Source organism: Coregonus clupeaformis, chromosome 36, assembly GCF_020615455.1.
Source record: "Coregonus clupeaformis isolate EN_2021a chromosome 36, ASM2061545v1, whole genome shotgun sequence".
Taxonomy (NCBI): Eukaryota; Metazoa; Chordata; class Actinopteri; order Salmoniformes; family Salmonidae; genus Coregonus; species Coregonus clupeaformis.
In genome coordinates this window covers 39,931,581-39,953,440 of record NC_059227.1, presented here as the reverse complement: position 1 = coordinate 39,953,440, position 21,860 = coordinate 39,931,581, and positions in this window count along the sequence as shown.

The following is a 21,860-nucleotide window of genomic DNA, read 5'->3' as shown; positions in this document are numbered from 1 at the left end:
ACTGACTTCTACTACAGACCTGTTTCTACTACAGACCTGTTTCTATTGACTTCTACTAAGACCTGTTTCTCCTACATACCTGTTTCTCCTGACTTCTACTACAGATCTGTTTCTACTACAGACCTGTTTCTACTGACTTCTACTACATACCTGTTTCTACTACATACCTGTTTCTACTGACTTCTACTATAGACCTGTTTCTCCTTACTTCTACTACAGACCTGTTTCTCCTTACTTCTACTACAGACATGTTTCTCCTGACTTCTACTACAGACCTGTTTCTACTACATACCTGTTTCTACTGACTTCTACTATAGACCTGTTTCTACTACAGACCTGTTTCTACTGACTTCTACTACAGACCTGTTTCTCCTACAGACCTGTTTCTACTGACTTCTACTACAGACCTGTTTCTACTACAGACCTGTTTCTCCCACAGACCTGTTTCTCCTGACTTCTACTACAGACCTGTTTCTACTACAGACCTGTTTCTACTGATTTCTACTACAGACCTGTTTCTACTACAGACCTGTTTCTACTGACTTCTACTACAGACCTGTTTCTTCTACAGACCTGTTTCTCCTGACTTCTACTACAGATCTGTTTCTACTACAGACCTGTTTCTACTAACTTCTACTACAGACCTGTTTCTACTACAGACCTGTTTCTACTGACTTATACTATAGACCTGTTTCTCCTTACTTCTACTACAGACCTGTTTCTCCTACAGACCTGTTTCTTCTGACTTCTACTACAGACCTGTTTCTCCTACAGACCTGTTTCTACTGACTTCTACTACAGACCTGTTTATCCTACAGACCTGTTTCTCCTGACTTCTACTACAGACCTGTTTCTACTACAGACCTGTTTCTACTGACTTCTACTACAGACCTGTTTCTTCTACAGACCTGTTTCTCCTGACTTCTACTACAGACCTGTTTCTCCTACAGAGCTGTTTCTACTGACTTCTACTACAGACCTGTTTCTACTACAGACCTGTTTCTCCTACAGACCTGTTTCTCCTGACTTCTACTACAGACCTGTTTCTACTACAGACCTGTTTCTACTGACTTCTACTATAGACCTGTTTCTTCTGACTTCTACTACAGACCTGTTTCTACTGACTTCTACTATAGACCTGTTTCTTCTGACTTCTACTACAGATCTGTTTCTACTACAGACCTGTTTCTACTGACTTCTACTACAGACCTGTTTCTACTACAGACCTGTTTCTACTGACTTCTATTACAGACCTGTTTCTCCTACAGATCTGTTTCTTCTGACTTCTACTACAGACCTGATTCTACTGACTTCTACTACAGACCTGTTTCTCCTACAGACCTGTTTCTTCTGACTTCTACTACAGACCTGTTTCTCCTACAGACCTGTTTCAACTGACTTCTACTACAGACCTGTTTATCCTACAGACCTGTTTCTCCTGACTTCTACTACAGACCTGTTTCTACTACAGACCTGTTTCTACTGACTTCTACTATAGACCTGTTTCTACTACAGACCTGTTTCTACTGACTTCTACTATAGACCTGTTTCTTCTGACTTCTACTACACACCTGTTTCTCCTGACTTCTACTACAGACCTGTTTCTACTACAGACCTGTTTCTACTTACTTCTACTACAGACCTGTTTCTACTACAGACCTGTTTCTACTGAATTCTACTACAGACCTGTTTCTCCTACAGACCTGTTTCTCCTGACTTCCACTATAGATCTGTTTCTTCTACAGACCTGTTTCTACTGACTTCTACTACAGACCTGTTTCTACTACAGACCTGTTTCTACTGACTTCTACTATAGACCTGTTTCTCCTGACTTCTACTACATACCTGTTTCTACTACAGACCTGTTTCTACTACAGACCTGTTTCTCCTGACTTCTACTACAGTCCTGTTTCTCCTGACTTCTACTACAGACCTGTTTCTATTGACTTCTATTACAGACATGTTTCTAATACAGACCTGATTCTACTACAGAACTGTTTCTACTGACTTCTACTACATACCTGTTTCTACTACAGACCTGTATCTCCTGACTTCTACTACAGATCTGTTTCTACTACAGACCTGTTCTTACTGACTTCTACTACAGATCTGTTTCTACTACAGACCTGTTTCTACTGACTTCTACTACAGACCTGTTTCTAATACAGACCTGTTTCTACTGCAGACCTGTTTCTATTAAATACCTGTTTCTACTACAGACCTGTCTCTCCTGACTTCTACTACAGACCTGTTTCTACTACTGACCTGTTCCTACTGACTTTTACTACAGACCTGTTTCTACTACAGACCTGTTTCTACTGACTTCTACTGTAGACCTGTTTCTCCTGACTTCTACTACAGACCTGTTTCTCCTGATTTCTACTACAGACCTGTTTCTCCTGACTTCTACTACAGACCTGTTTCTACTACAGACCTTTTTCTACTGACTTCTACTACAGACCTGTTTCTACTACAGACCTGTTTCTACTGACTTCTACTACAGACCTGTTTCTACTACAGACCTGTTTCTACTGACTTCTACTATAGACCTGTTTCTCCTGACTTCTACTACAGACCTGTTTCTCCTGACTTCTACTACAGACCTGTTTCGACTACAGACCTGTTTCTACTGACTTCTACTACAGACCTGTTTCTACTACAGACCTGTTTCTACTGAATTCTACTACATACCTGTTTCTCCTACAGACCTGTTTCTCCTGACTTCCACTATAGATCTGTTTCTACTACAGACCTGTTTCTACTGACCTCTACTACAGACCTGTTTCTACTACAGACCTGTTTCTACTGACTTCTACTATAGACCTGTTTCTCCTGACTTCTACTACAGACCTGTTTCTACTACAGACCTGTTTCTACTACAGACCTGTTTCTCCTGACTTCTACTACAGTCCTGTTTCTCCTGACTTCTACTACAGACCTGTTTCTATTGACTTCTATTACAGACCTGTTTCTACTACAGACCTGTATCTCATGACTTCTACCACAGATCTGTTTCTACTACAGACCTGTTCTTACTGACTTCTACTACAGATATGTTTCTACTACAGACCAGTTTCTACTGACTTTTACTACATACCTCTTTCTACTGACTTCTACTGCAGACCTGTTTCTACTGACTTCTACTACAGACCTGTTTCTACTACAGACCTGTTTATATTGCAGACCTGTTTCTATTACATACCTGTTTCTACTACAGACCTGTTTCTCCTGACTTCTACTACAGACCTGTTTCTACTACTGACCTGTTCCTACTGACTTCTACTACAGACCTGTTTCTACTACAGACCTGTTTCTACTGACTTCTACTATAGACCTGTTTCTCCTGACTTCTACTACAGACCTTTTTTATACTACAGACCTGTTTCTACTACAGACCTGTTTCTAATACAGACCTGTTTCTACTACAGACCTGTTTCTACTGACTTCTACTATAGACCTGTTTCTCCTGACTTCTACTACAGACCTGTTTCTCCTGACTTCTACTGCAGACCTGTTTCTCCTGACCTCTACTACAGACCTGTTTCTACTACAGACCTGTTTCTACTACAGACCTGTTTCTACTGACTTCTACTACAGACCTGTTTCTCCTACAGACCTGTTTCTTCTGACTTCTACTACAGACCTGTTTCTCCTAGAGACCTGTTTCTACTGACTTCTACTACAGACCTGTTTATCCTACAGACCTGTTTCTCCTGACTTCCACTATAGATCTGTTTCTACTACAGACACCTGTTTCTACTGACTTCTACTACAGACCTGTTTATCCTACAGACCTGTTTCTACTACAGACCTGTTTCTACTTACTTCTAATACAGACCTGTTTCTACTACAGACCTGTTTCTACTGACTTCTACTATAGACCTGTTTCTCCTGACTTCTACTACAGACCTGTTTCTCCTGACTTCTACTACAGACCTGTTTCTACTACAGACCTGTTTCTACTGACTTCTACTACAGACCTGTTTCTACTACAGACCTGTTTCTACTGAATTCTACTACAGACCTGTTTCTCCTACAGACCTGTTTCTCCTGACTTCCACTATAGATCTGTTTCTACTAGAGACCTGTTTCTACTGACTTCTACTACAGACCTGTTTCTACTACAGACCTGTTTCTACTGACTTCTACTATAGACCTGTTTCTCCTGACTTCTACTACAGACCTGTTTCTACTACAGACCTGTTTCTACTACAGACCTGTTTCTCCTGACTTCTACTACAGTCCTGTTTCTCCTGACTTCTACTACAGACCTGTTTCTATTGACTTCTATTACAGACCTGTTTCTACTACAGACCTGTATCTCCTGACTTCTACCACAGATCTGTTTCTACTACAGACCTGTTCTTACTGACTTCTACTACAGATATGTTTCTACTACAGACCTGTTTCTACTGACTTTTACTACATACCTCTTTCTACTGACTTCTACTGCATACCTGTTTCTACTGACTTCTACTACAGACCTGTTTCTACTACAGACCTGTTTCTACTGCAGACCTGTTTCTATTACATACCTGTTTCTACTACAGACCTGTTTCTCCTGACTTCTACTACAGACCTGTTTCTACTACTGACCTGTTCCTGCTGACTTTTACTACAGACCTGTTTCTACTACAGACCTGTTTCTACTGACTTCTACTACAGACCTGTTTCTACTACAGACCTGTTTCTACTGACTTCTACTATAGACCTGTTTCTCCTGACTTCTACTACATACCTGTTTCTCCTGACTTCTACTACAGACCTGTTTCTACTACAGACCTGTTTCTACTGAATTCTACTACAGACCTGTTTCTCCTACAGACCTGTTTCTCCTGACTTCCACTATAGATCTGTTTCTACTAGAGACCTGTTTCTACTGACTTCTACTACAGACCTGTTTCTACTACAGACCTGTTTCTACTGACTTCTACTATAGACCTGTTTCTCCTGACTTCTACTACAGACCTGTTTCTACTACAGACCTGTTTCTACTACAGACCTGTTTCTCCTGACTTCTACTACAGTCCTGTTTCTCCTGACTTCTACTACAGTCCTGTTTCTATTGACTTCTATTACAGACCTGTTTCTACTACAGACCTGTATCTCCTGACTTCTACCACAGATCTGTTTCTACTACAGACCTGTTCTTACTGACTTCTACTACAGATATGTTTCTACTACAGACCTGTTTCTACTGACTTTTACTACATACCTCTTTCTACTGACTTCTACTGCAGACCTGTTTCTACTGACTTCTACTACAGACCTGTTTCTACTACAGACCTGTTTCTACTGCAGACCTGTTTCTATTACATACCTGTTTCTACTACAGACCTGTTTCTCCTGACTTCTACTACAGACCTGTTTCTACTACTGACCTGTTCCTACTGACTTCTACTACAGAACTGTTTCTACTACAGACCTGTTTCTACTGACTTCTACTATAGACCTGTTTCTCCTGACTTCTACTACAGACCTTTTTCTACTACAGACCTGTTTCTACTACAGACCTGTTTCTAATACATACCTGTTTCTACTACAGACCTGTTTCTACTGACTTCTACTATAGACCTGTTTCTCCTGACTTCTACTACAGACCTGTTTCTCCTGACTTCTACTGCAGACCTGTTTCTCCTGACCTCTACTACAGACCTGTTTCTACTACAGACCTGTTTCTACTACAGACCTGTTTCTACTGACTTCTACTACAGACCTGTTTCTCCTACAGACCTGTTTCTTCTGACTTCTACTACAGACCTGTTTCTCCTACAGACCTGTTTTTACTGACTTCTACTACAGACCTGTTTATCCTACAGACCTGTTTCTCCTGACATCCACTATAGATCTGTTTCTACTACAGACCTGTTTCTACTGACTTCTACTACAGACCTGTTTATCCTACAGACCTGTTTCTACTACAGACCTGTTTCTACTGACTTCTACTACAGACCTGTTTCTACTACAGACCTGTTTCTACTGACTTCTACTATAGACCTGTTTCTCCTGACTTCTACTACAGACCTGTTTCTCCTGACTTCTACTACAGACCTGTTTCTACTACAGACCTGTTTCTACTGACTTCTACTACAGACCTGTTTCTACTACAGACCTGTTTCTACTGAATTCTACTACAAACCTGTTTCTCCTACAGACCTGTTTCTTCTGACTTCCACTATAGATCTGTTTCTACTAGAGACCTGTTTCTACTGACTTCTACTACAGACCTGTTTCTACTACAGACCTGTTTCTACTGACTTCTACTATAGACCTGTTTCTCCTGACTTCTACTACAGACCTGTTTCTACTACAGACCTGTTTCTACTACAGACCTGTTTCTCCTGACTTCTACTACAGTCCTGTTTCTCCTGACTTCTACTACAGACCTGTTTCTATTGACTTCTATTACAGACCTGTTTCTACTACAGACCTGTATCTCCTGACTTCTACCACAGATCTGTTTCTACTACAGACCTGTTCTTACTGACTTCTACTACAGATATGTTTCTACTACAGACCTGTTTCTACTGACTTTTACTACATACCTCTTTCTACTGACTTCTACTGCAGACCTGTTTCTTCTGACTTCTACTACAGACCTGTTTCTACTACAGACCTGTTTCTACTGCAGACCTGTTTCTATTACATACCTGGTTCTACTACAGACCTGTTTCTCCTGACTTCTACTACAGACCTGTTTCTACTTCTGACCTGTTCCTACCGACTTTTACTACAGACCTGTTTCTACTACAGACCTGTTTCTATTGACTTCTAATACAGACCTGTTTCTACTACAGACCTGTTTCTACTGACTTCTACTGTAGACCTGTTTCTCCTGACTTCTACTACAGACCTGTATCTCCTGACTTCTACTACAGACCTGTTTCTCCTGATTTCTACTACATACCTGTTTCTCCTGACTTCTACTACAGTCTGTTTCTATTACAGACCTATTTCTACTGAATTCTACTATAGACCTGTTTCTCCTGACTTCTACTACAGACCTGTATCTCCTGACTTCTACTGCAGACCAGTTTCTCCTGACTTCTACAGCAGACCTGTTTCTACTGACCTCTACTACAGACCTGTTTCTTCTAGAGACCTGTTTCTACTACAGACCTGTTTCTACTGACTTCTACTACAGACCTGTTTCTACTGACTTCTACTACAGCCTTGTTTCTCATACAGACCTGTTTCTCCTGACTTCTACTACAGACCTGTTTCTCCTACAGACCTGTTTCTACTGACTTCTACTACATACCTGTTTCTACTACAGACCTGTTTCTACTGACTTCTATTATAGACCTGTTTCTCCTGACTTCTACTACAGACCTGTTTCTCCTGACTTCTACAGCACACCTGTTTCTACTGACCTCTACTACAGACCTGTTTCTACTAGAGACCTGTTTCTACTGACTTCTACTACAGACCTGTTTCTACTACAGACCTGTTTCTCCTGACTTCTACTACAGACCTGTTTCTCCTACAGACCTGTTTCTACTGACTTCTACTACAGACCTGTTTCGACTACAGACCTGTTTCTACTGACTTCTATTATAGACCTGTTCCTCCTGACTTCTATTACAGACCTGTTTCTCCTACACAGCAGACCTGTTTCTACTCACTTCTACTACAGACCTGTTTCTACTGACTTCTACTACAGACCTGTTTCTCGTACAGACCGTTTCTCCTGACTTCTACTACAGACCTGTTTCTCCTACAGACCTGTTTCTACTGAATTCTACTACAGACCTGTGTCTCCTACAGACCTGTTTCTCCTTACTTCTACTGCAGACCTGTTTTTACTGACTTCTACTACAGACCTGTTTCTACTACAGACCTGTTTCTACTGACTAAAGACCTGTTTCTCTGACTTATAGCAGACCTGTTTCTCCTGACTCTACTGCACACCTGTTTCTCCTGACCTCTACTACAGACCTGTTTCTACTAGAGACCTGTTTCTACTACAGACCTGTTTCTACTGACTTCTACTACAGACCTGTTTCTACTACAGACCTGTTTCTTCTGACTTCTACTACAGACCTGTTTCTCCTAAAGACCTGTTTCTACTGACTTCTACTATAGACCTGTTTCTACTACAGACCTGTTTCTACTGACATCTACTAAGACCTCTTTCTCCTACAGACCTGTTTCTCCTGACTTCTACTACATACCTGTTCTACTACATACCTGTTTCTACTGACTTCTACTATAGACCTGTTTCTCCTTACTTCTACTACAGACCTGTTTCTCCTTACTTCTACTACAGACATGTTTCTCCTGACTTCTACTACAGACCTGTTTCTACTACATACCTGATTCTACTGACTTCTACTATAGACCTGTTTCTACTACAGACCTGTTTCTACTGACTTCTACTACAGACCTGTTTCTCCTACAGACCTGTTTCTACTGACTTCTACTACAGACCTGTTTCTCCACAGAGCTGTTTCTACTGACTTCTACTACAGACCTGTTTCTACTACAGACCTGTTTCTACAAAGACCTGTTTCTCCTGACTTCTACTACAGACCTGTTTCTACTACAGACCTGTTTCTACTGACTTCTACTATAGACCTGTTTCTCCTGACTTCTACTACAGACCTGTTTCTCCTGACTTCTACTACATACCTGTTTCTACTACAGACCTGTTTCTACTGACTTCTACTACAGACCTGTTTCTACTACAGACCTGTTTCTACTGACTTCTACTATAGACCTGTTTCTCCTGACTTCTACTGCAGACCTGTTTCTCCTGACTTCTACTGCACACCTGTTTCTACTACAGACCTGTTTCTACTGACTTCTACTAAAGACCTGTTTCTTCTACAGACCTGTTTCTCCTGACTTCTACTACAGATCTGTTTCTACTACAGACCTGTTTCTACTGACTTCTACTACAGACCTGTTTCTACTACAGACCTGTTTCTACTGACTTCTACTATAGACCTGTTTCTCCTTACTTCTACTACAGACCTGTTTCTCCTACAGACCTGTTTCTTCTGACTTCTACTACAGACCTGTTTCTCCTACAGACCTGTTTCTACTGACTTCTACTACAGACCTGTTTATCCTACAGACCTGTTTCTCCTGACTTCTACTACAGACCTGTTTCTACTACAGACCTGTTTCTACTGACTTCTACTACAGACCTGTTTCTTCTACAGACCTGTTTCTACTGACTTCTACTACAGACCTGTTTCTTCTGACTTCTACTACAGACCTGTTTCTCCTACAGACCTGTTTCTCCTGACTTCCACTATAGATCTGTTTCTACTACAGACCTGTTTCTACTGACTTCTACTACAGACCTGTTTATCCTACAGACCTGTTTCTACTACAGACCATTTTCTACTGACTTCTACTACAGACCTGTTTCTACTACAGACCTGTTTCTACTGACTTCTACTATAGACCTGTTTCTCCTGACTTCTACTACAGACCTGTTTCTCCTGACTTCTACTACAGACCTGTTTCTACTACAGACCTGTTTCTACTGACTTCTACTACATACCTGTTTCTACTACAGACCTGTTTCTACTGAATTCTACTACAGACCTGTTTCTACTACAGACCTGTTTCTACTGAATTCTACTACAGACCTGTTTCTACTACAGACCTGTTTCTACTGACTTCTTTTATAGACCTGTTTCTCCTGACTTCTACTACAGACCTGTTTCTCCTGACTTCTACAGCACACCTGTTTCTATTGACCTCTACTACAGACCTGTTTCTACTAGATACCTGTTTCTACTGACTTCTACTACAGACCTGTTTCTACTGACTTCTACTACAGACCTGTTTCTACTACAGACCTGTTTCTACTGACTTCTATTATAGACCTGATTCTCCTGACTTCTACTACAGACCTGTTTCTCCTAACTTCTACAGCAGACCTATTTCTACTGACTTCTACTACAGACCTGTTTCTACTGACTTCTACTACAGACCTGTTTCTCGTACAGACCTGTTTCTCCTGACTTCTACTACAGACCTGTTTCTCCTACAGACCTGTTTCTACTGAATTCTACTACAGACCTGTGTCTCCTACAGACCTGTTTCTCCTTACTTCTACTACAGACCTGTTTCTCCTGACTTCTACTACAGATCTGTTTCTACTACAGACCTGTTTTTACTGACTTCTACTACAGACCTGTTTCTACTACAGACCTGTTTCTACTGACTTCTACTATAGACCTGTTTCTCCTGACATCTACTGCAGACCTGTTTCTCCTGACTTCTACTGCACACCTGTTTCTCCTGACCTCTACTACAGACCTGTTTCTACTAGAGACCTGTTTCTACTACAGACCTGTTTCTACTGACTTCTACTACAGACCTGTTTCTACTACAGACCTGTTTCTTCTGACTTCTAATACAGACCTGTTTCTCCTACAGACCTGTTTCTACTGACTTCTACTATAGACCTGTTTCTCCTGACTTCTACTACAGACCTGTTTCTCCTGACTTCTACTACAGACCTGTTTCTACTACAGACCTGTTTCTACTGACTTCTACTACAGACCTGTTTCTACTACAGACCTGTTTCTACTGACATCTACTAAGACCTGTTTCTCCTACAGACCTGTTTCTCCTGACTTCTACTACAGATCTGTTTCTACTACAGACCTGTTTCTACTGACTTCTACTACATACCTGTTTCTACTACATACCTGTTTCTACTGACTTCTAATATAGACCTGTTTCTCCTTACTTCTACTACAGACCTGTTTCTCCTGTACTTCTACTACAGACATGTTTCTCCTGACTTCTACTACAGACCTGTTTCTACTACATACCTGATTCTACTGACTTCTACTATAGACCTGTTTCTACTACAGACCTGTTTCTACTGACTTCTACTACAGACCTGTTTCTCCTACAGACCTGTTTCTACTGACTTCTACTACAGACCTGTTTATCCTACAGAGCTGTTTCTACTGACTTCTACTACAGACCTGTTTCTACTTCAGACCTGTTTCTACTGACTTCTACTATAGACCTGTTTCTCCTTACTTCTACTACAGACCTGTTTCTCCTACAGACCTGTTTCTTCTGACTTCTACTACAGACCTGTTTCTCCTACAGACCTGTTTATTCTGACTTCTACTACAGACCTGTTTATCCTACAGACCTGTTTCTCCTGACTTCTACTACAGACCTGTTTCTACTACAGACCTGTTTCTACTGACTTCTACTACAGACCTGTTTCTTCTACAGACCTGTTTCTACTGACTTCTACTACAGACCTGTTTCTTCTGACTTCTACTACAGACCAGTTTCTCCTACAGACCTGTTTCTACTACAGACCTGTTTATCCTACAGACCTGTTTCTCCTGACTTCCACTATAGATCTGTTTCTACTACAGACCTGTTTCTACTGACTTCTACTACAGACCTGTTTATCCTACAGACCTGTTTCTACTACAGACCTGTTTCTACTGACTTCTACTACAGACCTGTTTCTACTACAGACCTGTTTCTACTGACTTCTACTATAGACCTGTTTCTCCTGACTTCTACTACAGACCTGTTTCTCCTGACTTCTACTACAGACCTGTTTCTACTACAGACCTGTTTCTATATTCTACTACAACCTGTTTGTACTACAGACCTGTTTCTACTGAATTCTACTACAGACCTGTTTCTCCTACAGACCTGTTTCTTCTGACTTCCACTATAGATCTGTTTCTACTAGAGACCTGTTTCTACTGACTTCTACTACAGACCTGTTTCTACTACAGACCTGTTTCTACTGACTTCTACTATAGACCTGTTTCTCCTGACTTCTACTACAGACCTGTTTCTACTACAGACCTGTTTCTACTACAGACCTGTTTCTCCTGACTTCTACTACAGTCCTGTTTCTCCTGACTTCTACTACAGACCTGTTTCTATTGACTTCTATTACAGACCTGTTTCTACTACAGACCTGTATCTCTGACTTCTACCACAGATCTGTTTCTACTACAGACCTGTTCTTACTGACTTCTACTACAGATATGTTTCTACTACAGACCTGTTTCTACTGACTTTTACTACATACCTCTTTCTACTGACTTCTACTGCAGACCTGTTTCTACTGACTTCTACTACAGACCTGTTTCTACTACAGACCTGTTTCTACTGCAGACCTGTTTCTATTACATACCTGTTTCTACTACAGACCTGTTTCTCCTGACTTCTACTACAGACCTGTTTCTACTACTGACCTGTTCCTACTGACTTTTACTACAGACATGTTTCTACTACATACCTGTTTCTACTGACTTCTAATACAGACCTGTTCTACTACAGACCTGTTTCTACTGACTTCTACTGTAGACCTGTTTCTCCTGACTTCTACTACAGACCTGTTTCTCCTGATTTCTACTACAGACCTGTTTCTCCTGACTTCTACTACAGTCTGTTTCTACTACAGACCTATTTCTACTGAATTCTACTATAGACCTGTTTCTCCTTTCTTCTACTACAGACCTGTATCTCCTGACTTCTACTGCAGACCAGTTTCTCCTGACTTCTACAGCAGACCTGTTTCTACTGACCTCTACTACAGACCTGTTTCTTCTAGAGACCTGTTTCTACTACAGACCTGTTTCTACTGACTTCTACTACAGACCTGTTTCTACTGACTTCTACTACAGACCTGTTTCTCGTACAGACCTGTTTCTCCTGACTTCTACTACAGACCTGTTTCTCCTACAGACCTGTTTCTACTGACTTCTACTACAGACCTGTTTCTACTACAGACCTGTTTCTACTGACTTCTATTATAGACCTGTTTCTCCTGACTTCTACTACAGACCTGTTTCTCCTGACTTCTACAGCAGACCTGTTTCTACTGACCTCTACTACAGACCTGTTTCTACTAGAGACCTGTTTCTACTGACTTCTACTACAGACCTGTTTCTACTACAGACCTGTTTCTCCTGACTTCTACTACAGACCTGTTTCTCCTACAGACCTGTTTCTACTGACTTCTCTACTACAGACCTGTTTCTACTGACTTCTATTATAGACCTGTTTCTCCTGACTTCTACTACAGACCTGTTTCTCCTGACTTCTACAGCAGACCTGTTTCTACTGACTTCTACTACAGACCTGTTTCTACTGACTTCTACTACAGACCTGTTTCTCGTACAGACCTGTTTCTCTTGACTTCTACTACAGACCTGTTTCTCCTACAGACCTGTTTCTACTGAATTCTACTACAGACCTGTTTCTCCTACAGACCTGTTTCTCCTGACTTCCACTATAGATTTGTTTCTTCTACACACCTGTTTCTACTGACTTCTACTACAGACCTGTTTCTACTACAGACCTGTTTCTACTGACTTCTACTATAGACCTGTTTCTCCTGACTTCTACTACATACCTGTTTCTACTACAGACCTGTTTCTACTACAGACCTGTTTCTCCTGACTTCTACTACAGTCCTGTTTCTCCTGACTTCTACTACAGACCTGTTTCTATTGACTTCTATTACAGACATGTTTCTACTACAGACCTGATTTACTACAGAACTGTTTCTACTGACTTCTACTACATACCTGTTTCTACTACAGACCTGTATCTCTGACTTCTACTACAGATCTGTTTCTACTACAGACCTGTTTCTACTGACTTCTACTACAGACCTGTTTCTACTACAGACCTGTTTCTACTGACTTCTACTACAGACCTGTTTCTACTACAGACCTGTTTCTACTGCAGACCTGTTTCTATTAAATACCTGTTTCTACTACAGACCTGTTTCTCCTGACTTCTACTACAGACCTGTTTCTACTACTGACCTGTTCCTACTGACTTTTACTACAGACCTGTTTCTACTACAGACCTGTTTCTACTGACTTCTACTGTAGACCTGTTTCTCCTGACTCTACTACAGACCTGTTTCTCCTGATTTCTACTACAGACCTGTTTCTCCTGACTTCTACTACAGACCTGTTTCTACTACAGACCTTTTTCTACTGACTTCTACTAAGACCTGTTTCTACTACAGACCTGTTTCTACTGACTTTACTACAGACCTGTTTCTACTACAGACCTGTTTCTACTGACTTCTACTATAGACCTGTTTCTCCTGACTTCTACTACAGACCTGTTTCTCCTGACTTCTACTACAGACCTGTTTCGACTACAGACCTGTTTCTACTGACTTCTACTACAGACCTGTTTCTACTACAGACCTGTTTCTACTGAATTCTACTACATACCTGTTTCTCCCACAGACCTGTTTCTCCTGACTTCCACTATAGATCTGTTTCTACTACAGACCTGTTTCTACTGACCTCTACTACAGACCTGTTTCTACTACAGACCTGTTTCTACTGACTTCTACTATAGACCTGTTTCTCCTGACTTCTACTACAGACCTGTTTCTACTACAGACCTGTTTCTCCTGACTTCTACTACAGTCCTGTTTCTCCTGACTTCTACTACAGACCTGTTTCTATTGACTTCTATTACAGACCTGTTTCTAACACAGACCTGATTCTACTACAGAACTGTTTCTACTGACTTCTACTACATACCTGTTTCTACTACAGACCTGTTTCTAATGCAGACATGTTTCTATTAAATACCTGTTTCTACTACAGACCTGTTTCTCCTGACTTCTACTACAGACCTGTTTCTACTACTGACCTGTTTCTACAGACTTTTACTACAGACCTGTTTCTACTACATACCTGTTTCTACTGACTTCTACTACAGACCTGTTTCTATTACAGACCTGTTTCTATTGACTTCTACTGTAGACCTGTTTCTCCTGACTTCTACTACAGACCTGTTTCTCCTGACTTCTTACTACAGACCTGTTTCTCCTGATTTCTACTACAGACCAGTTTCTCCTGACTTCTACTACAGACCTGTTTCTACTACAGAACTGTTTCTACTGACTTCTACTACATACCGGTTTCTTCTACAGACCTGTTTCTACTGACTTCTACTACAGACCTGTTTCTCCTGACTTCTACAGCAGACCTGTTTCTACTGACCTCTACTACAGACCTGTTTCTACTAGAGACCTGTTTCTACTACAGACCTGTTTCTACTGACTTCTACTACAGACCTGTTTCTACTGACTTCTACTACAGACCTGTTTATCCTACAGACCTGTTTCTACTACAGACCTGTTTCTACTGACTTCTACTACAGATCTGTTTCTCGTACAGACCTGTTTCTCCTGACTTCTACTACAGACCTGTTTCTCCTACAGACCTGTTTCTACTGACTTCTACTACAGACCTGTTTCTACTACAGACCTGTTTCTACTGACTTCTACTATAGACCTGTTTCTCCTGACTTCTACTACAGACCTTTTTCTCCTGACTTCTACAGCAGACCTGTTTCTACTGACCTCTACTACAGACCTGTTTCTACTAGAGACCTGTTTCTACACAAACCTGTTTCTACTGACTTCTACTACAGACCTGTTTCTACTGACTTCTACTACAGACCTGTTTCTCCTACAGACCTGTTTCTACTGACTTCTACTACAGACCTGTTTCACTACAGACCTGTTTCTACTGACTTCTACTATAGACCTGTTTCTCCTGACTTCTACTGCAGACCTGTTTCTCTGAGCAGACTGTTTCTCTGACCTCTACTACAGACCTGTTTCTACTAGAGACCTGTTTCTACTACAGACCTGTTTCTACTGACTTCTACTACAGACCTGTTTCTACTACAGACCTGTTTCTTCTGACTTTTACTACAGACCTGTTCTCTCCTTCTACTATAGACCTGTTTCTCCTGACTTCTACTACAGACCTGTTTCTCCTGACTTCTACTACAGACCTGTTTCTACTACAGACCTGTTTCTACTGACTTCTACTAAGACCTGTTTACTACAGACCTGTTTCTACTGACTTCTACTACAGACCTGTTTCTCCTACAGAACTGTTTCTCCTGACTTCTACTACAGATCTGTTTCTACTACAGACCTGTTTCTACTGACTTCTACTACATACCTGTTTCTACTACATACCTGTTTCTACTGACTTCTACTATAGACCTGTTTCTCCTTGCTTCTACTACAGACCTGTTTCTCTGACTCTACTACAGACCTGTTTCTACTACAGACCTGTTTCTACTGACTTCTACTACAGACCTGTTTCTACTACATACCTGTTTCTACTGACTTCTACTATAGACCTGTTTCTACTATATACCTGTTTCTACTGACTTCTACTACAGTCCTGTTTCTCCTACAGACCTGTTTCTACTGACTTCTACTACAGACCTGTTTCTCCTACAGACCTGTTTCTACTGACTTCTACTACAGACCTGTTTCTACTACAGTCTGTTTCTACTACAGACCTGTTTCTACTGACTTCTACAGACCTGTTTCTACTACAGACCTGTTTCTACTGACTTCTACTATAGACCTGTTTCTACTACAGACCTGTTTCTACTGACTTCTACTACAATCCTGTTTCTCCTACAGACCTGTTTCTACTGACTTCTACTACAGACCTGTTTCTCCTGAGCTCTACTACAGACCTGTTTCTACTAGACCGTTTCTACTACAGACCTGTTTCTCCTGACTCTACTACAGACCTGTTTCTACTACAGACCTGTTTCTACTGACTTCTACTATAGACCTGTTTCTACTCTACACAGACCTGTTTCTACTGACTTCTACTACAGACCTGTTTCTCCTACAGACCTGTTTCTACTGACTTCTACTACAGACCTGTTTCTACTACAGACCTGTTTCTACTGACTTCTACTACAGACTCAAGACCTGTTTCTACTACAGACCTGTTTCTACTGACTTCTACTACAGACCTGTTTCTACTACAGACCTGTTTCTACTGACTTCTACTACAGACCTGTTTCTCACTACAGACCTGTTTCTCCTGACTTCTACTACAGACCTGTTTCTTTTCTACTACAGACCTGTTTCTACTGACTTCTACTACAGACCTGTTTCTACTACAGACCTGTTTCTACTGACTTCTACTACAGACCTGTTTCTCTACTACAGACCTGTTTCTCCTGACTTCTACTCACACCTGTTTCTACTACAGACCTGTTTCTACTGACTTCTACTACAGACCTGTTCTACTACAGACCTGTTTCTACTGACTTCTACTACAGACCTGTTTCTACTACAGACCTGTTTCTACTGACTTCTACTATAGACCTGTTTCTCCTGACTTCTACTGCAGACCTGTTTCTCCTGACTTCTACTGCAGACCTGTTTCTACTACAGACCTGTTTCTACTGACTTCTACTAAAGACCTGTTTCTTATACAGACCTGTTTCTACTGACTTCTACTACAGACCTGTTTCTACTACAGACCTGTTTCTACTGACTTCTACTACAGACCTGTTTCTACTACAGACCTGTTTCTACTGACTTCTACTATAGACCTGTTTCTCCTTACTCTACTACAGACCTGTTTCTCCTCCTACAGACCTGTTTCTACTGACTTCTACTACAGACCTGTTTCTACTACAGACCTGTTTCTACTGACTTCTACTACAGACCAGTTTCTCCTACAGACCTGTTTCTCCTGACTTCTACTACAGACCTGTTTCTACTACAGACCTGTTTCTACTGACTTCTACTACAGACCTGTTTCTTCTACAGACCTGTTTCTACTGACTTCTACTACAGACCTGTTTCTACTACATGCTGACTTCTACTACAGACCTGTTTCTCCTACAGACCTGTTTCTCCTGACTTCTACTACAGATCTGTTTCTACTACAGACCTGTTTCTACTGACTTCTACTACAGACCTGTTTCTACTACAGACCTGTTTCTACTGACTTCTACTACAGACCTGTTTCTACTACAGACCTGTTTCTACTGACTTCTACTATAGACCTGTTTCTCTACTACAGACCTGTTTCTACTGACTTCTACTACAGACCTGTTTCTACTACAGACCTGTTTCTACGACTTCTACTACAGACCTGTTTCTAAGACCTGTTTCTACTGACTTCTACTACAGACCTGTTTCTACTACAGACCTGTTTCTACTGACTTCTACTACAAACCTGTTTCTTCTACAGACCTGTTTCTACTGACTTCTACTACAGACCTGTTTCTACTACAGAGCTGTCTGTTCTACTACAGACCCTGTTTCTCTGACTTCACTACAGATCTGTTTCTCACACAGACCTGTTTCTACTGACTTCTACTACAGACCTGTTTCTACTACAGACCTGTTTCTACTGACTTTTCTAACTGTTCTACAGACCTGTTTCTACTACAGACCTGTTTCTACTGAATTCTACTACAGACCTGTTTCACTACAGACCTGTTTCTACTGACTTCTACTACAGACCTGTTTTACTACAGACCTGTTTCTACTGACTTCTACTACAGACCTGTTTCTACTACAGACCTGTTTCTCCTGACCTCTACTACAGACCTGTTTCTACTAGAGACCTGTTTCTACTGACTTCTACTACAGACCTGTTTTTCACTACAGACCTGTTTCTACTGACTTCTACTACAGACCTGTTTCTACTACAGACCTGTTTCTACTGACTCTACAGACCTGTTTCTACTACAGACCTGTTCTACTGATTCTACTACAGACCTGTTTCTCTGACTTCTACTACAGACCTGTTTCTACTGACTTCTACTACAGACCTGTTTCTACTACAGACCTGTTTCTACTGACTTCTACTACAGACCTGTCTTCTACTACAGACCTGTTTCTACTGACTTCTACTAAGACCTGTTTCTACTACAGACCTGTTTCTACTGACTTCTACTACAGACCTGTTTCTCACTACAGACCTGTTTCTACTGACTTCTACTACAGACCTGTTTCTACTACAGACCTGTTTCTACTGACTTCACTATAGACCTGTTTCTCGCATCACTACAGACCTGTTTCTCCTTACTTCTACAGACCTGTTTCTCCTGACTTCTACTACAGACCTGTTTCTACTACAGACCTGTATTCTACTACAGACCTGTTTCTACTGACTTCTACCACAGATCTGTTTCTACTACAGACCTGTTTTTACTGACTTCTACTACAGACCTGTTTCTACACTACAGACCCTGTTTCTACTGACTTCTACTATAGACCCCTGTTTCTCTGACTCTACTGGAGACCTGTTTTTTCTAAGCTACAGACCTGTTTCTACTGACCTCTACTACAGACCTGTTTCTACTAGAGACCTGTTTCTCCTGACTTCTACTACAGACCTGTTTCTACTACAGACCTGTTTCTTCTGACTTCTAATACAGACCTGTTTCTCCTACAGACCTGTTTCTACTGACTTCTACTATAGACCTGTTTCTACAGACCTGTTTCTGACCTACAGACCTGTTTCTACTACAGACCTGTTTCTACTGACTTCTACTACAGACCTGTTTCTACTACAGACCTGTTTCTACTGACATCTACTAAGACCTGTTTCTACCACAGACCTGTTTCTCCTGACTTCTACTACAGATCTGTTTCTACTACAGACCTGTTTCTACTGACTTCACTACATACCTGTTTCTACTACATACCTGTTTCTACTGACTTCTAATATAGACCTGTTTCTCCTTACTTCTACTACAGACCTGTTTCTCCTTACTTCTACTACAGACATGTTTCTCCTGACTTCTACTACAGACCTGTTTCTACTACATACCTGATTCTACTGACTTCTACTATAGACCTGTTTCTACTACAGACCTGTTTCTACTGACTTCACTACAGACCTGTTTCTCCTACAGACCTGTTTCTACTGACTTCTACTACAGACCTGTTTATCCTACAGAGCTGTTTCTACTGACACTACAGACCTGTTTCAGACCTGTTCTACTGACTTCTACTATAGACCTGTTTCTTTACTACTACAGACCTGTTTCTCCTACAGACCTGTTTCTTCTGACTTCTACTACAGACCTGTTTCTCCTACAGACCTGTTTATTCTGACTCTACTACAGACCTGTTTATCCTACAGACCTGTTTCTCCTGACTTCTACTACAGACCTGTTTCTACTACAGACCTGTTTCTACTGACTTCTACTACAGACCTGTTTCTTCTACAGACCTGTTTCTACTGACTTCTACTACAGACCTGTTTCTTCCTGACTTCTACTACAGACCAGTTTCTCCTACAGACCTGTTTCTACTAACAGACCTGTTTATCCTACAGACCTGTTTCTCCTGACTTCCACTATAGATCTGTTTCTCTACAGACCTGTTTCTACTGACTTCTACTACAGACCTGTTTATCCACCACAGACCTGTTTCTACTACAGACCTGTTTCTACTGACTTCTACTACAGACCTGTTTCTACTACAGACCTGTTTCTACTGACTTCTACTATAGACCTGTTTCTCCTGACTTCTACTACAGACCTGTTTCTCCTGACTTCTACTACAGACCTGTTTCTACTACAGACCTGTTTCTACTGACTTCTACTACATACCTGTTTGTACTACAGACCTGTTTCTACTGAATTCTACTACAGACCTGTTTCTCCTACAGACCTGTTTCTCCTGACTTCCACTATAGATCTGTTTCTACTAGAGACCTGTTTCTACTGACTTCTACTACAGACCTGTTTCTACTACAGACCTGTTTCTACTGACTTCTACTATAGACCTGTTTCTCCTGACTTCTACTACAGACCTGTTTCTACTACAGACCTGTTTCTACTACAGACCTGTTTCTCCTGACTTCTACTACAGTCCTGTTTCTCCTGACTTCTACTACAGACCTGTTTCTATTGACTTCTATTACAGACCTGTTTCTACTACAGACCTGTATCTCCTGACTTCTACCACAGATCTGTTTCTACTACAGACCTGTTCTTACTGACTTCTACTACAGATATGTTTCTACTACAGACCTGTTTCTACTGACTTTTACTACATACCTCTTTCTACTGACTTCTACTGCAGACCTGTTTCTACTGACTTCTACTACAGACCTGTTTCTACTACAGACCTGTTTCTACTGCAGACCTGTTTCTATTACATACCTGTTTCTACTACAGACCTGTTTCTCCTGACTTCTACTACAGACCTGTTTCTACTACTGACCTGTTCCTACTGACTTTTACTACAGACATGTTTCTACTACATACCTGTTTCTACTGACTTCTAATACAGACCTGTTACTACTACAGACCTGTTTCTACTGACTTCTACTGTAGACCTGTTTCTCCTGACTTCTACTACAGACCTGTTTCTCCTGATTTCTACTACAGACCTGTTTCTCCTGACTTCTACTACAGTCTGTTTCTACTACAGACCTATTTCTACTGAATTCTACTATAGACCTGTTTCTCCTTTCTTCTACTACAGACCTGTATCTCCTGACTTCAACTGCAGACCAGTTTCTCCTGACTTCTACAGCAGACCTGTTTCTACTGACCTCTACTACAGACCTGTTTCTTCTAGAGACCTGTTTCTACTACAGACCTGTTTCTACTGACTTCTACTACAGACCTATTTCTACTGACTTCTACTACAGACCTGTTTCTCGTACAGACCTGTTTCTCCTGACTTCTACTACAGACCTGTTTCTCCTACAGACCTGTTTCTACTGACTTCTACTACAGACCTGTTTCTACTACAGACCTGTTTCTACTGACTTCTATTATAGACCTGTTTCTCCTGACTTCTACTACAGACCTGTTTCTCCTGACTTCTACAGCAGACCTGTTTCTACTGACCTCTACTACAGACCTGTTTCTACTAGAGACCTGTTTCTACTGGACTTCTACTACAGACCTGTTTCTACTACAGACCTGTTTCTCCTGACTTCTACTACAGACCTGTTTCTCCTACAGACCTGTTTCTACTGACTTCTACTACAGACCTGTTTCTACTGACTTCTATTATAGACCTGTTTCTCCTGACTTCTACTACAGACCTG